Genomic DNA, 17,806 nt, shown 5'->3' with positions numbered 1-17,806 from the left:
GACACTGGTGCTGCTCTGAGAGAACCTCTGGTTTTTAATGCAAGAGGTGCTGCTCTGAGAGAACCTCTGGTTTTTAATGGAAGAGGTGCTGCTCTGAGAGAACCTCTGGTTTTTAATGCAAGAGGTGCTGCTCTGAGAGAACCTCTGGTTTTTAATGCAAGAGGTGCTGCTCTGAGAGAACCTCTGGTTTTTAATGCAAGAGGTGCTGCTCTGAGAGAACCTCTGGTTTTTAATGCAAGAGGTGCTGCTCTGAGAGAACCTCTGGTTTTTAATGCAAGAGGTGCTGCTCTGAGAGAACCTCTGGTTTTTAATGCAAGAGGTGCTGCTCTGAGAGAACCTCTGGTTTTTAATGCAAGAGGTGCTGCTCTGAGAGAACCTCTGGTTTTTAATGCAAGAGGTGCTGCTCTGAGAGAACCTCTGGTTTTTAATGCAAGAGGTGCTGCTCTGAGAGAACCTCTGGTTTTTAATGCAAGAGGTGCTGCTCTGAGAGAACCTCTGGTTTTTAATGCAAGAGGTGCTGCTCTGAGAGAACCTCTGGTTTTTAATGCAAGAGGTGCTGCTCTGAGAGAACCTCTGGTTTTTAATGCAAGAGGTGCTGCTCTGAGAGAACCTCTGGTTTTTAATGCAAGAGGTGCTGCTCTGAGAGAACCTCTGGTTTTTAATGCAAGAGGTGCTGCTCTGAGAGAACCTCTGGTTTTTAATGGAAGAGGTGCTGCTCTGAGAGAACCTCTGGTTTTTAATGGAAGAGGTGCTGCTCTGAGAGAACCTCTGGTTTTTAATGGAAGAGGTGCTGCTCTGAGAGAACCTCTGGTTTTTATGAGCTCATAAGGAAAATTATTATCAAAGACAGGAATGGGGGGAACGAACGGAGGGAGGAGAAGAATGGGGGGAATAGGGGGACGAGAGGGAGACATAAAAGAGGTGGAATGTTCTGTCCCAGCTCTGAACGCTCCGAACGTTCCTCCAACCCCCAACACATTTAATAAGGAGACAGCTAATAAAACACACACATATCCTTATGCGTGTATAAATGTGTGTCCGTTTAACCTACCAAATGACGGACTGATCTGTTTTCATATGCTTTCTTCAATTTTTTTCGTGACATTAAAAAAACATTTAGCTTATGTCATTTTAAAACCATAACAAACAAAAGCTATTAATAAATAATCATATAAAAATACAACTTGGGGTGACAGGTAGCCTAGTGGTTAGAGCCTAGTCATTAGAGTGTTGGGCCAGTAACCGAAAGGTTGCTGGATCGAATCCCTGAGCTGAACAAGGTAGTTAACCCACTGTTCCCAGGTCTGTCATCATTGTAAATAAGAATTTGTTCTTAACTGACTTGCCTAGTTAAATAAAGGTTAAATAACAATTTAAAAACTCCTCACTTCTGTATAAAAATATTCCAGTGCTGCTTGTATGAATTATGTCAATAACATAGCCTGCGTGAAGTCTTCAAGGCTGTATATTTTCTGATGTAAATTCTATCCCTCTTCTCTCATCTCCTAGGTCCCACAATCTCCCCTCCACAGCTGCAACAAGTGTTGAATGGTGGGCTCTTAAATCAATCATTTAAATATATGGATAAATCCGTGAGCTGTTGTGGTTTAAGCACACATGCCGTAGCTTAATTCACCCGAGCAGGCCAGCGCAGCGGCCATATTTCAGCCAACATGTGCACCACTGTTGTCTAAACAAGCACTGCGAGGAAGGCCGCAGAGGAGGGTCCTGGCTGGAGGTCATGGAAAGGAGTTAGAATGTGTGTTAGTGTGTGAGAGAGAGAGAGAGAGCGCACGCACAGTCAGAGACACACACTGGCTCGCTCGCACACACAAACACGGTTACGCAGTCACACACACACACACACACACACACCCACAAAGTCACCCACGCACGTGAGTAAGTACACAATGAAACACACCAGCCATGAGGACGGGAAGGCAGCACGGGCCCTGTCTTGAGGTCATGGAAATCAGTTAGAATGCCTCCTTTCACCAGGGAAAATGAGAGGAACAGGAGGATCAGGCAGGCTCTACTTTACACACAAGCTCACAAACGCTCACACACACACGCACACACACAAACACGCACACACACACGCACGCACACAAACGCTCACACACATGCACACAAACGCTCACACACACACACACACACAAACGCTCACACACACACACACACACAAACATACACACACACAAGCACGCACACGCTCACACACACACACGCTCACACACACACAAGCTCACAAACGCTCACACACACACACACTCACACACACACAGACACACACAGAAAATAAGTGTGTTTTTGTGTGCATGCATACACACACCACTGGTCTTTATGGTCCGTAGAGGGAAGAAAAATGAATGCATGCTCTGCTGTCCCACAGACTGGGTGGGCTCAGCTGGTCAGCTGGACTTTGCCTGCCAGCGCATCAGAGAGTTCTGCTAAGGCACTAAACACACACATTCACCTGAACAATACAAGCACAGATACACGCAACCACTAATATGTTAATAATTCACACAAAATCAAATTGTACATTGTCATACCAGGCTAACGCTACGCCAAGATAGAAACAGTCCCAAACATATCACATCTCTCTCCCGCCCCCTCCTCCTGCCCCTTCCTCCCACCCCCTCCTCCTGCCCCCTCCTCCTTCTCTCTCACGTTATAGCAGGCAGATCAAGTAGATTAACGTTATGCCAGGCAGATAAAGTAGATTAACGTTATGCCAGGCAGATAAAGTAGATTAACGTTATGCCAGGAAGATAAAGTAGATTAACGTTATGCCAGGCATATAAAGTAGATTAGTGTTATGCCAGGCAGATAAAGTAGATTAACGTTATGCCAGGAAGATAAAGTAGATTAGTGTTATGCCAGGAAGATAAAGTAGATTAACGTTATGCCAGGCAGATAAAGTAGATTAGTGTTATGCCAGGCAGATAAAGTAGATTAGTGTTATACCAGGCAGGGTTCAGGGTCAGCCAGTCAGTCAGACAGATGATTGATGTCTGAGTCTGAATGCATAAGTCAACACGCTGTGAGCACGTCCAGGCAATGATCACCCTAGCCAGGTGCTTGAGGAACACACTCAGTGTGTAACCAGCCCTAATAGTCCCATTATCTTATCAAGCTGAGGCTCAAATGTCAAAGAAAAGCTAAGCAACATTTACTAGAATTAAAGGCCAAAAGTTAGGACATGCTTGTGTGTGCTAGCAATGCTGAGCAAAAAGAGTATGTGTGTATAACTGTGTGTGGGTCCGCTTGCCTTGCGTGTCTGGGGTGGATACAAGTGTCTGGGGTGGATACAAGTGTCTGGGGTGGATACAAGTGACTGGGGCTGGATACAAGTGACTGGGGCTGGATACAAGTGTCTGGGGCTGGATACAAGTGACTGGGCCTGGATACAAGTGTCTGGGGCTGGATACAAGTGTCTGGGGCTGGATACAAGTGTCTGGGGCTGGATACAAGTGACTGGGGGGATACAAGTGACTGGGGGGATACAAGTGTCTGGGGATGGATACAAGTGACTGGGGGGATACAAGTGTCTGGGGGGATAAAAGTGTCTGGGGCTGGATACAAGTGACTGGGGCTGGATACAAGTGACTGGGGGGATACAAGTGACTGGGGGGATACAAGTGTCTGGGGCTGGATACAAGTGACTGGGGCTGGATACAAGTGTCTGGGGCTGGATACAAGTGTCTGGGGCTGGATACAAGTGTCTGGGGCTGGATACAAGTGACTGGGGCTGTATACAAGTGTCTGGGGCTGGATACAAGTGTCTGGGGTGGATACAAGTGTCTGGGGCTGGATACAAGTGTCTGGGGCTGGATACAAGTGTCTGGGGCTGGATGCAAGTGACTGGGGCTGGATGCAAGTGACTGGGGCTGGATGCAAGTGACTGGGGCCGGATGCAAGTGTCTGGGGCTGGATACAAGTGACTGGGGGGATACAAGTGTTTGGGGCTGGAAACAAGTATCTGGGCTGTATACAAGTGACTGGGGGGATACAAGTGTCTCGGGCTGGATACAAGTGACTGGGGGGATACAAGTGTCGGGGGCTGGATACAAGTGACTGGAGGGATACAAGTGTCTGGGGCTGGATACAAGTGACTGGAGGGATACAAGTGTCTGGGGCTGGATACAAGTGTCTGGGGCTGGATACAAGTGTCTGGGGCTGGATACAAGTGACTGGGGTGGATACAAGTGTCTGGGGCTGGATACAAGTGTCTGGGGTGGATACAAGTGTCTGGGGTGGAAACAAGTGTCTGGGGCAGGATACAAGTGTCTGGGGCTGGATACAAGTGTCTGGGGCTGGATACAAGTGTATGGGGCTGGATACAAGTGTCTGGGGCTGGATACAAGTGTCTGGGGCTGGATACAAGTGTCTGGGGCTGGATACAAGTTACTGGGGCTGGATACAAGTGACTGGGGCTGGATACAAGTGTCTGGGCTGGATACAAGTGACTGGGGCTGGATACAAGTGACTGGGGCTGGATACAAGTGACTGGGGCTGGATACAAGTGACTGGGGCTGGATACAAGTGTCTGGGGCTGGATACAAGTGTCTGGGGTTGGATACAAGTGTCTGGGGTTGGATACAAGTGTCTGGGGTTGGATACAAGTGACTGGGGCTGGATACAAGTGACTGGGGCTGGATACAAGTGTCTGGGGTGGATACAAGTAGAAGAATAAGAAGAACATACAGAAGAAGAGAGAATATTTCCACAGCTTCACATGCTCATTTTGCGATTGGCGAAAGCATCATATTTTAATTTTTCCATCGCAACTTTGTGCCCTCATTCAACTTTTTCACTCCGGACGCTTTATCTGGACATGGTTCGTCAACACCTTCAACAGCCGAACCTAAGTAGTAACATTAACATGATGTCTTCTAATTGCAGGCGGTGTACTCATAATATACAGGAGAACGATCGCCTTATGGCGAGGATAGCTGTGCTGCAAGCCCAGCTTCAGACGCAATCGTTAGGCAAGAGTAATTTCAGTGTAGGAAAGGAAGAAACAGCGTCTGTGCCACCAGTAAGTACAGATACTAACGTTAGTATAAATCCCCCCTCACAGTCCTCGCAGCCGGACAACTTTCTCATGTCTTCTGGAGGGAAATGCTGTAGGAATGCTCAACTGGTGTCGCTCATTCAGCCGACAGAAACTTTCAACCGGTTTTCCCCATTAAGTAGCGAGTCGGAGTCTGAGGCTGAGTCTTGTCTTGTCTCTACTCCTCCCGTTACGGGGTCTGAGACGCCGAAGGCTCCAACCATTAGCTCTGACAAATTGAAAACCCTAGTCATTGGCGACTCCATTACCCGCAGTATTAGACTTAAAACGAATCACCCAGCGATCATACACTGTTTACCAGGGGGTAGGGCTACCGACGTTAAGGCTAATCTGAAGATGGTGCTGGTTAAAGCTAAATCTGGCGAGTGTAGAGAGTATAGAGATATTGTTATCCACGTCGGCACCAACGATGTTAGGATGAAACAGTCAGAGGTCACCAAGTGCAACATAGCTTCAGCGTGTAAATCAGCTAGAAAGATGTGTCGGCATCGAGTAATTGTCTCTGGCCCCCTCCCAGTTAGGGGGAGTGATGAGCTCTACAGCAGAGTCTCACAACTCAAGCGCTGGTTGAAAACTGTTTTCTGCCCCTCCCAAAAGATAGAATTTGTAGATAATTGGCCCTCTTTCTGGGACTCACCCACAAACAGGACCAAGCCTGACCTGCTGAGGAGTGACGGACTCCATCCTAGCTGGAGGGGTGCTCTCATCTTATCTACTAACATAGATGGGGCTCTAACTCCTCTAGCTCCACAATGAAATAGGGTGCAGGCCAGGCAGCAGGCTGTTAGCCAACCTGCCAGCTTAGTGGAGTCTGCCAATAGCACAGTCAGTGTAGTCAGCTCAGCCATCCCCATTGAGACTGTGTCTGTGCCTCGACCTAGGTTGGGCAAAACTAAACATGGCGGTGTTCGCCTTAGCAATCTCATTAGGATAAAGACCTCCTCCATTCCTGCCATTATTGAAAGAGATCGTGATACCTCACATCTCAAAATAGGGTTACTTAATGTTAGATCCTTCACTTCAAAGGCAGTCATAGTCAATGAACTAATCACTGATCATAATCTTGATGTGATTGGCCTGACTGAAACATGGCTTAAGCCTGATGCATTTACTGTGTTAAATGAGGCCTCACCTCCTGGTTACACTAGTGACCATATGCTCCGTGCATCCCGCAAAGGCGGAGGTGTTGCTAACATTTACGATAGCAAATTTCAATTTACAAAAAAAAAAATGAAGTTTTCGTCTTTTGAGCTTCTAGTCATGAAATCTATGCAGTCTACTCAATCACTTTTTATAGTGATTTTGAGGAACACCGAAATTTAATTTGTCCTCCTGGGCCATTTACAGCGTTCCTCTATGAGTTCCCTGAATTCCTATAAGACCTTGTAGTCATAGCAGATCATATTCTAATTTTTGGTGATTTTAATATTCATATGGAGAAGTCCACAGACCCACTCCAAAAGTATTTCGGAGCCATCATCGACTCAGTGGGTTTTGTCCAACATGTCTCTGGACCTACTCACTGCCACAGTCATACTCTGGACCTAGTTTTGTCCCATGGAATAAATGTTGTAGATCTGAATGTTTTTCCACATAATCCTGGACTATCGGACCACCATTTTATTACGTTTGCAATCGCAACAAATAATCTGCTCAGACCCCAACCAAGGAGCATCAAAAGTCGTGCTATAAATTCTCAGACAACACAAAAATTCCTTGATGCCCTTCCAGACTCCTTCTGCCTACCCAAGGACGTCAGAGGACAAAAATCAGTTAACCACCTAACTGAGGAACTCAATTTAACCTTGCGCAATACCCTAGATGCAGTTGCACCCCTAAAAACTAAAAACATTTGTCATAAGAAACTACCTCCCTGGTATACAGAAAATACCCGAGCTTTGAAGCAAGCTTCCAGAAAATTGGAACGGAAATGGCGCCACACCAAACTGGAAGTCTTCCGACTAGCTTGGAAAGACAGTACCGTGCAGTACCGAAGAGCCCTCACTGCTGCTCGATCATCCTACTTTTCCAACTTAATTGAGCAAAATAAGAACAATCCAACATTTATTTTTGATACTGTTGCAAAGCTAACTAAAAAGCAGCATTCCCCAAGAGATGATGGCTTTCACTTCAGCAGTAATAAATTCATGAACTTCTTTGAGGAAAAGATCATGACCATTAGAAAGCAAATTACGGACTCCTCTTTGAATCTGCGTATTCCTCCAGGTCTTAGCTGTCCTGGATCTGCACAGCTCTGCCAGGGCCTGGGATCGGGAGAGACGTTTAAGTGTTTTAGTACTATATCTCTTGACACAATGATGAAAATAATCATGGCCTCTAAAACTTCAAGCTGCATACTGGATCCTATTCCTACTAAACTACTGAAAGAGCTGCTTCCTGTGCTTGGCCCTCCTATGTTGAACATAATAAACAGCTCTCTATCCACCGGATGTGTACCAAACTCACTAAAAGTGGCAGTAATAAAGCCTCTCTTGTAAAAGCCAAACCTTGACCTGGAAAATATAAAAAATTATCGGCCTATATCGAATCTTCCATTCCTCTCAAAGATTTTAGAAAAAGCTGTTGCGTAGCAACTCACTGCCTTCCTGAAGACAAACAATGTATACGAAGTGCTTCAGTCTGGTTTTAGACCCCATCATAGCACTGAGACTGCACTTGTGAAGGTGGTAAATTACCTTTTAATGGCGTCAGACCGAGGCTCTGCATCTGTCCTCGTGCTACTAGACCTTAGTGCTGCCTTTGACACCATCGATCACCACATTCTTTTGGAGAGACTGGAAACCCAAATTGGTCTACACGGACAAGTTCTGGCCTGGTTTAGATCTTACCTGTCGGAAAGATATCAGTTTGTCTCTGTGAATGGTTTGTCCTCTGACAAATCAACTGTACATTTCGGTGTTCCTCAAGGTTCTGTTTTAGGACCACTATTGTTTTCACTATATATTTTACCTCTTGGGGATGTTATTCGAAAACATAATGTTAACTTTCACTGCTATGCGGATGACACACAGCTGTACATTTCGTTGAAACATGGTGAAGCCCCAAAATTGCCCTCGCTAGAAGCCTGTGTTTCAGACATAAGGAAGTGGATGGCTGAAAACGTTCTACTTTTATACTCGGACAAAACAGAGATGCTTGTTCTAGGTCCCAAGAAACAAAGAGATCTTCAGTTAAATCTGACGATTAATCTTGATGGTTGTAAAGTTGTCTCAAATAAAACTGTGAAGGACCTCGGCGTTACTCTTGAGCCTGATCTCTCTTTTGACGAACATATCAAGACTGTTTCAAGGACAGCTTTTTTCCATCTACATAACATTGCAAAAATCAGAAATGTTCTGTCCAAAAATGATGCAGAAAAATTAATCCATGCATTTGTTACTTCTAGGTTAGACTACCGCAATGCTCTACTTTCCGGGTACCCGGATAAAGCACTAAATAAACTTCAGTTAGTGCTAAATACGGCTGCTAGAATCCTGACTAGAACCAAGAAATTTGATCATATTACTCCAGTGCTAGCTTCCCTACACTGGCTTCCTGTTAAGGCAAGGGCTGATTTCAAGGTTTTACTGTTAACCTATAAAGCGTTACATGGGCTTGCTCCTACCTATCTTTCCGAGTTGGTCCTGCCGTACATACCTATACGTACACTACGGTCACAAGACGCAGGCCTCCTAATTGTCCCTAGAATTTCTAAGCAAACAGCGGGAGGCAGGGCTTTCTCCTATAGATCTCCATTTTTATGGAACGGTCTGCCTACCCATGTGAGAGACGCAGACTCGGTCTCAACCTTTAAGTCTTTACTGAAGACTTATCTCTTCAGTAGGTCATATGATTGAGTGTAGTCTGGCCCAGGAGTGTGAAGGTGAACGGAAAGGCTCTGGAGCAACGAACCGCCCTAGCTGTCTCTGCCTGGACGGTTCCCCTCTCCACTGAGATTCTCTGCCTCTAACCCTATTACAGGGGCTAAGTCACTGGCTTACTGGTGCTCTTTCATGCCGTCCCTAGGAGGGGTGCGTCACTTGAGTGGGTTGAGTTACTGACGTGATCTTCCTGTCTGGGTTGGCGCCCCCCCCTGGTTTGTGCTGTGGTGGAGATCTTTGTGGGCTATACTCGGCCTTGTCTCAGGATTGTAAGTTGATGGTTGAAGATATCCCTCTAGTGGTGCGGGGGCTGTGCTTTGGCAAAGTGGGTGGGGTTATATCCTTCCTGTTTGGCCCTGTCCGGGGGTATCTTCGGATGGGGCCATAGTGTCTCCTGACCCCTCCTGTCTCAGCCTCCAGTATTTATGCTGAAGTAGTTTGTGTCGGGGGGCTAGGGTCAGTTGGTTATACCTGGAGTACTTCTCCTGTCTTATCCAGTGTCCTGTGTGAATTTAAGTATGCTCTCTCTAATTCTCTCGTTCTCTTTCTTTCTCTCTCTCTGAGAACCTGAGCCCTAGGACCATACGTCACAGCAAACCGGGCATGATGACTCCTTGCTGTCCCCAGTCCACCTGGCCTTGCTGCTATTCCAGTTTCAACTGTTCTGCCTGCGGTTATGGAACCGCCACCTGTCCCAGACCTGCTGTTTTCAACTCTTAATGACCGGCTATGAAAAGCCAACTGAAAATTATTCATGATTATTATTTGACCATGCTTGTCACTTATGAAAATTTTGAACATCTTGGCATAGTTCTGTTATAATCTCCACCCGGCACAGCCAGAAGAGGACTGGCCACCCCTCATAGCCTGGTTCCTCTCTAGGTTTCTTCCTAGGTTTTGGCCTTTCTAGGGAGCTTTTCCTAGCCACCGTGCTTCTACACCTGCATTGCTTGCTGTTTGGGGTTTTAGGCTGGGTTTCTGTACAGCACTTCGAGATATTAGCTGATGTACGAAGGGCTATATAAAATAAACTTGATTGATACAAGTGTCTGGGGCTGGATACAAGTGTCTGGGGCTGGATACAAGTGTCTGGGGCTGGATACAAGTGTCTGGGGCTGGATACAAGTGTCTGGGGCTGGATACAAGTGTCTGGGGCTGGATACAAGTGTCTGGGGCTGGATACAAGTGTCTGGGGCTGGATACAAGTGTCTGGGGCTGGATACAAGTGTCTGGGGCTGAATACAAGTGTCTGGGGTTGAATACAAGTGTCTGGGGTTGAATACAAGTGACTGGGGGGATACAAGTGTCTGGGTACAAGTGTCTGGGGTGGGTACAAGTGTCTGGGGTGGGTACAAGTGTCTGGGGTTGGGTACAAGTGTCTGGGGTTGGATACAAGTGTCTGGGGTTGGATACAAGTGTCTGGGGTTGGATACAAGTGTCTAGGGCTGCATACAAGTGTCTGGGGTGGATACAAGTGACTGGGGGGATACAAGTGTCTGGGGCTGGATACAAGTGACTGGGGTGTGTGTGCTAGCGTGCGTGCTTGCTTGCGTGCGTGCGAGTGGCCCTGTATGCATGCATGCTTCAGTATGTGTGTGTGTTCCTCTCTCCATTAGTGGTTAAGTGAGAGAGAGGTTTTGGGTTGTTCTGGTTCAGTAGCTAGGGGAGCAGTGTGTTCCCTTACTGATCTATTTGCTGTTTCACTTTAACACCCCCCCCCCCCCCCAACACTTCTTCACCCTCACTCCTACATAACCCCCCCACCACATCCTACCGTTACACAGTGACAATAGATACAAGTCAATTCAATAATTTATTTCTGACATCTAGCCCATCTGTCATGCTACATATAATGTTCTACATGTATACAAAACACTAGAATGTCATACATGAGAGAGAGAGATGGATAGATAGAGAGATCGAGAGATAGATAGATAGATAGAGAGAGAGGATTCTTGCAGACAAGGACATTTTCATCAGTGTGTTTGTCTTCCCTCTAAATTAATGGCAGATGATACTGTATGAGTTAGACTCATTAAAGCATCTAGGCCACTCTGCATGGCCCTGCTTGGCTACAACACACACATGTTTCTCCCTGATACAATATTGCCGCAATTTCCATTTGATCAAGAGCAGGCTTGGCCACTAAGCAGTCAGTGAGTTGCATCGTTGTGGGGTTGAGGAGAAGGGCTGGGGAGGAGGGCTGGGGAGGAGGCCTGAGGAGGAGGGATTGGGAGGAGGGCTGAGGAGGAGGCCTGAGGAGGAGGGCTGAGGAGGAGGGCTGAGGAGGAGGGCTGGGGAGGAGGGCTGGGGAGGAGGCCTGAGGAGGAGGGATTGGGAGGAGGGCTGAGGGGAAGGGCTGGGGAGGAGGGCTGGGGAGGAGGGCTGAGGAGGCGGAAGCAAAGGACATCAGGCTCTGTCATAGAGAGTCTCCCTGCTACTCCTTTAGGCCTGCAGCAGTGACAGTCAGGACCTATATCAGAACACAAACAACAGGTCAACAGCTCACAGCAATCGCTGACTCACAGATACACAGGCAGAGGCACGGAGACAGAGATGTACAAGGACTGAGCAGAATGCCAGGCTGAGGCTTGTTCTAATAAGAAGCCTCAGTAGTGTCTGATACGAGACGATGTTCTCTGTGACTCTCCTTTATGAAGAGTCCATTCATTACCTAGTAGAGCCAGATGAGAAGGTCCTCATCACTGTCCATCTCTTCATCCCTCCCTCCGTCCTTCCTCCTCCTCTGTCCCCCCTCCGCCTCCCAGCTGCAGAGGAACACTGCTCTGATTGCCTCTGATTTGGGTTAAGTGATTATTGCCCAGCTGTGGTTGGGTTAGAAAGTAGAGAGTATAAGGGGTGGTCCACAACCGCTCCCACTGTTTGCCTGGAAACTAGACACAACCTGGAAAAACACACACGCATATGCACGCAAATGGAAGCACGCACTCACACACGGATGTACGCACACGCGCCTAAACACACGCGCCTGGCCCCTTCACGCGTTTCTGTGCCACAGATATATAGTTTGAATGTTAACATGTATATTACAAACACACACACACACACCAAATGCATGAATGTAAACGTATCGATCACACGAACACAGACAAACACGTGACGATTTAAAAACTTAATTAGTGTGCACGTTAATCTGGACCAGGCATTCCCAGCAGAATCAACCAGCGTCACAGGAGGACAGTGAGTAAAAGAGGGAGGGGAAAGACAGAAAAGGGCAGACACATTTACGATGCCGAGTAAAACTGTCTCTCACTCTGTAATTCTTCCTGTTTTACGGCAGGCTGGGGTGAACGAAGAACACGTTGTGTTATTGTACCATGCTTCTCCCCTTACAGCAACCCAGTAGATTTAGAGCTGGGGGTTCAGCCTGCTCTACTGGAACACTGAGGAGGCCCAGGCCCGGATACAGGGAAGGCCCCAGATCATCTGGAGCTCTGCTTCTCTGGCCAAGCTATCTATTGGAATACACCTAGACACTAGGAAGGCCTCCCCTCATATCAATCAGGTATATTAAGAGAACCAAAACGTGTAACAAACAAAATGAAGAGAAGGAGACAGAGCTTTCTTGTGAACGTTCTGGAACGGAAATACTCAGTTAAACAGATGTGCAGCCTAGCCTAGCTCGGTCTGAAGGCTGAATCTGTCCAAACATGATTCAATTTGTCCTCAATGTTTTACATTATGATACAGCCTTGGTGTTTTGGCTCCCTGCAGGTCTGTGGCTTCATACTGAACTCATTCAGACGGCCTTCCTTTCTTGCGCTAGAACTGTGTCTTACTGTACTGTAGCTGGCCTGGGAACAGTGTGTGTGTTTCTGTAACTGCTGGGAGCAGGACTGCAGCTGTTTAATGGTTATCTCTAATGTAGCCAATCTTTAATGTTTATCTCTAACTCAGGACATATTGAATCCATAATGATTTACATTTGTTAAACTTGAGTCATTTAGCAGATGCTCTTATCAAGAGCGACTTACAGTAGCAATTATGGTTAAGTGCTTTGCTCAAGGACTCATAAGCAGATTTTTCACATAGTCGTCTCTGGTATTTGAACCAGCAACCGTTCGTTTACTGGCCAACGCTCTTAACCAGTAGGCTACCGGTCTGCATAAGCGCTGTTGGATGCATCAACATTGAACTGATAGGAAATTGTGTTGAAATTACAGTATGATAATAGTATTATTGGGTGATTTGAAGGCAGTAGAGCACCTTTTGAGAGGCAACGAGTTCAAGGAAGAAGCAAACCAAAATACACTACACTGTGCTACTAGCCACCACTACCCTAGCCCTCCCTAAACTACACTACAATATACTACTAGCCAGCACTACCCTAGCCCTCCCTAAACTACACTACAATACTACTAGCCAGCACTACCCTAGCCCTCCCTAAACTACACTACAATATACTACTAGCCACCACTACCCTAGCCCTCCCTAAACTACACTACGGTATTCTACTAGCCAGCACTACCCTAGCCCTTCCTAAACTACACTACAATATACTACTAGCCACCACTACCCTAGCCCTTCCTAAACTACACTACAATATACTACTAGCCACCACTACCCTAGCCCTCCCTAAACTACACTACAATATACCACTAGCCAGCACTACCCTAGCCCTTCCTAAACTACACTACAATATACCACTAGCCAGCACTACCCTAGCCCTCCCTAAACTACACTACAATACTACTGGCCACCACTACCCTAGTCATCGCTAAACTACACTACAATATACTACTAGCCAGCACTACCCTAGCCTTCCCTAAACTACACTACAAAACTAGCCAACACTACCCTAGACTTCCCTAAACTACACTACAACACTAGCCACCACTACCCTAGTCATTGCTAAACTACACTACAATACTACTAGACACCACTACCCTAGTCATCGCTAAACTACACTACAGTACACTACTAGCCACCACTACCCTAGCCCTCCCTAAACTACACTACAATATACTACTAGCCAGCACTACCCTAGCCCTCCCTAAACTACACTACAATATACTACTAGCCTGCACTACCCTAGTCTTCCCTAAACTACACTACAATATACTACTAGCCTGCACTACCCTAGCCTTCCCTAAACTACACTACAATATACTACTAGCCACAACTACCCTACCCTAGCCCTCCCTAAACTACACTACAATATACTACTAGCCAGCACTACCCTAGCCTTCCCTAAATTACACTACAATAAACTACTAGCCTGCAAAACCCTAGTCATCGCTAAACTACACTGCAATACCACTAGCCACAACTACCCTACCCTAGCCCTCCCTAAACTACACTACAATATACTACTAGCCAGCAAAACCCTAGCCCTCCCTAAACTACACTACAATACTACTAGCCACCACTACCCTAGCCCTCCCTAAACTACACTACAATACTACTAGCCACCACTACCCTAGCCCTCCCTAAACTACACTACAATATACTACTAGCCAGCAAAACCCTAGCCCTCCCTAAACTACACTACAATATACTACTAGCCAGCACTACCCTAGCCCTCCCTAAACTACACTACAGTATACCACTTGTCACAACTACCCTAGCCTTCCCTAAACTACACTACAATATACTACTAGCCTGCACTACCCTAGTCATCGCTAAACTACACTACAGTATACCACTAGCCTGCAATACAATAGCCTTCCCTAAACTACACTACAATATACCACTAGCCAGCACTACCCTAGCCCTCCCTAAACTACACTACAGTATACTACTAGCCTGCACTACCCTAGTCATCGCTAAACTACACTACAGTATACCACTAGCCACAACTACCCTATCCTAGCCCTCCCTAAACTACACTACGGTATTCTACTAGCCAGCACTACCCTAGCCCTTCCTAAACTACACTACAATATACTACTAGCCAGCACTACCCTAGCCTTCCCTAAACTACACTACAATACTACTAGCCACCACTACCCTAGTCATCGCTAAACTACACTACAATATACTACTAGCCACCACTACCCTAGTCTTCCCTAAACTACACTACAGTATACTACTAGCCAGCACTACCCTAGCCCTCCCTAAACAACACTACAGTATACTACTAGCATGCACTACCCTAGTCATCGCTAATCTACACTACAGTATACCACTAGCCAGCACTACCCTAGTCATCGCTAAACTACACTACAGTATACCACTAGCCACAACTACCCTACCCTAGCCCTCCCTAAACTACACTACAATACTACTAGCCAGCACTACCCTAGCCCTCCCTAAACAACACTACAATACTACTAGCCACCACTACCCTAGCCCTCCCTAAACTACACTACAATACCACTAGCCACAACTACCCTAGCCCTCCCTAAACTACACTACAGTATACCACTAGCCAGCAAAACCCTAGCCCTCCCTAAACTACACTACAATATACTACTAGCCAGCACTACCCTAGTCTTCCCTAAACTACACTACAGTATACTACTATCCACCACTCTCCTAGCCCTCCCTAAACTACACCACAATATACTACTAGCCTGCACTACCCTAGCCCTCCCTAAACTACACTACAATACTACTAGCCAGCACTACCCTAGCCCTCCCTAAACTACACTACAATATACTACTAGCCAGCACTACCCTAGCCCTCCCTAAACTACACTACAATATACTACTAGCCATCACTACCCTAGTCATCGCTAAACTACACTACAGTATACCACTAGCCAGCACTACCCTAGCCCTCCCTAAACTACACTACAATATACTACTAGCCAGCACTACCCTAGTCATTGGTAAACTACAATATACCACTAGACACCACTACCCTAGCCCTCCCTAAACTACACTACAATACCACTAGCCACAACTACCCTACCCTAGCCCTCCCTAAACTACACTACAATATACTACTAGCCACCACTACCCTAGCCCTCCTTAAACTACACTACAATATACTACTAGCCACCACTACCCTAGCCCTCCCTAAACTACACTACAATATACTACTAGCCAGCAAAACCCTAGCCCTCCCTAAACTACACTACAATATACTACTAGCCAGCAAAACCCTAGCCCTCCCTAAACTACACTACAATATACTACTAGCCAGCAAAACCCTAGCCCTCCCTAAACTACACTACAGCGTGTGTTCTCAAAACAAGGGCAGCAGAGAGAGAAAACATCAGTTGTGGGCGAGACTTCTTTAGCTCCTCCATATTTATTTAAACTTTCACATCTTGGCTCAGGTTCCCCAGAGCCATCTTTCACTCTGTGTTTTCCCATGCTTCCACCCAGACACACACAACACGCTGACCCCCAAGACCACAACACACACACACACACAAACACACACAACACACACACACACCACCTCCCAGCCCTGTAGGAGTCATGACCCCTCCACTCCTGTTCTGACCAGCTGACCACCAGCTCCACGGTCATGCTGACCCCAGGCCAGATCAGGACCGTGCTTCTACATCTGCACTGCTTGCTCTTTGGGGTTTTAGGCTGACGTAATAAGGGCTTTGTAAATAAATGTGATTGATTGAATGAGATGCTTCACAACACTGCCATTGTGGTCTCTAACCTTCAGGAAGACCCCAAACTGCTACAGCACTACCAGGCCCAAACTCAGGGCAGGCCCTGGCCCAGCGTTGAGAGTGTCCAGGGACATGTACTGTTCTCAGGGAAGTACTCCATCTCGGGGGAGGACAGGGGGAGATGGACAATATGTCTGGCTGGGTGGCATGGGTACCTGGTGGCCTAATGCTGCAGTCAGTCATTTCTATTGGTAATCCCAGCCAGCCCCGGACCGGACCCGGGGCCGGCTCCCTCCATTACCATATTGGTTCATCGTCCCCAGTGACTTCCCTTGTTGCCCGTTACCTCACACTGTTCCTCTGTTCCTCACCCCGTCACCCCACACGCTGGCCCACACTGTCCCCCACTTTACCCCACACACAGCAATAAATTTACTTTCTGAATGGGAAAAATGTAGGTCATGATGTCATGAACCACCGACACAGAGATGAGTTTTTTACAGTGTTTGGAGGGAGTCACAATAACACCAAGGCTTCAGCCCACATGTAAGCAAAGAAATATCTCCTTTCCCCATTGTATTTTCCTCCCTCCCTCTCCCTCTCTTTCTCTCTCTCTGCATCTCTCCATCTCGTTCTTTCTTACTTTCATCACAGACAGCAGGCCTACTATGTAGCCATCCCACTCTCTCTCTCCACTGTCCCATCCCATCCCACACAGTGCAGTATAGCTAGCCATCCCACTCTCTCTTCCATTGTCTCATCCCATCCCACACAGTGCAGTATAGCTAGCCATCCCACTCTCTCTTCCATTGTCTCATCCCATCCCACACAGTGCAGTATAGCTAGCCATCCCACTCTCTCTTCCATTGTCTCATCCCATCCCACACAGTGCAGTATAGCTTGCCATCCCACTCTCTCTCTCCACTGTCTCATCCCATCCCACACAGTGCAGTATAGCTAGCCATCCCACTCTCTCTCTCCACTGTCTCATCCCATCCCACACAGTGCAGTATAGCTAGCCATCCCACTCTCTCTCTCCACTGTCTCATCCCATCCCACACAGTGCAGTATAGCTAGCCATCCCACTCTCTCTCTCCACTGTCTCATCCCATCCCACACAGTGCAGTATAGCTAGCCATCCCACTCTCTCTCTCCACTGTCTCATCCCATCCCACACAGTGCAGTATAGCTAGCCATCCCACTCTCTCTCTCCACTGTCTCATCCCATCCCACACAGTGCAGTATAGCTAGCCATCCCACTCTCTCTTCCATTGTCTCATCCCATCCCACACAGTGCAGTATAG

Source organism: Salvelinus fontinalis, chromosome 16 (assembly GCF_029448725.1).
Source record: "Salvelinus fontinalis isolate EN_2023a chromosome 16, ASM2944872v1, whole genome shotgun sequence".
In the NCBI taxonomy this organism is placed as follows: Eukaryota; Metazoa; Chordata; class Actinopteri; order Salmoniformes; family Salmonidae; genus Salvelinus; species Salvelinus fontinalis.
The sequence above is the reverse complement of the archived record's forward strand: the minus strand, read 5'-3'. Positions refer to the sequence as shown.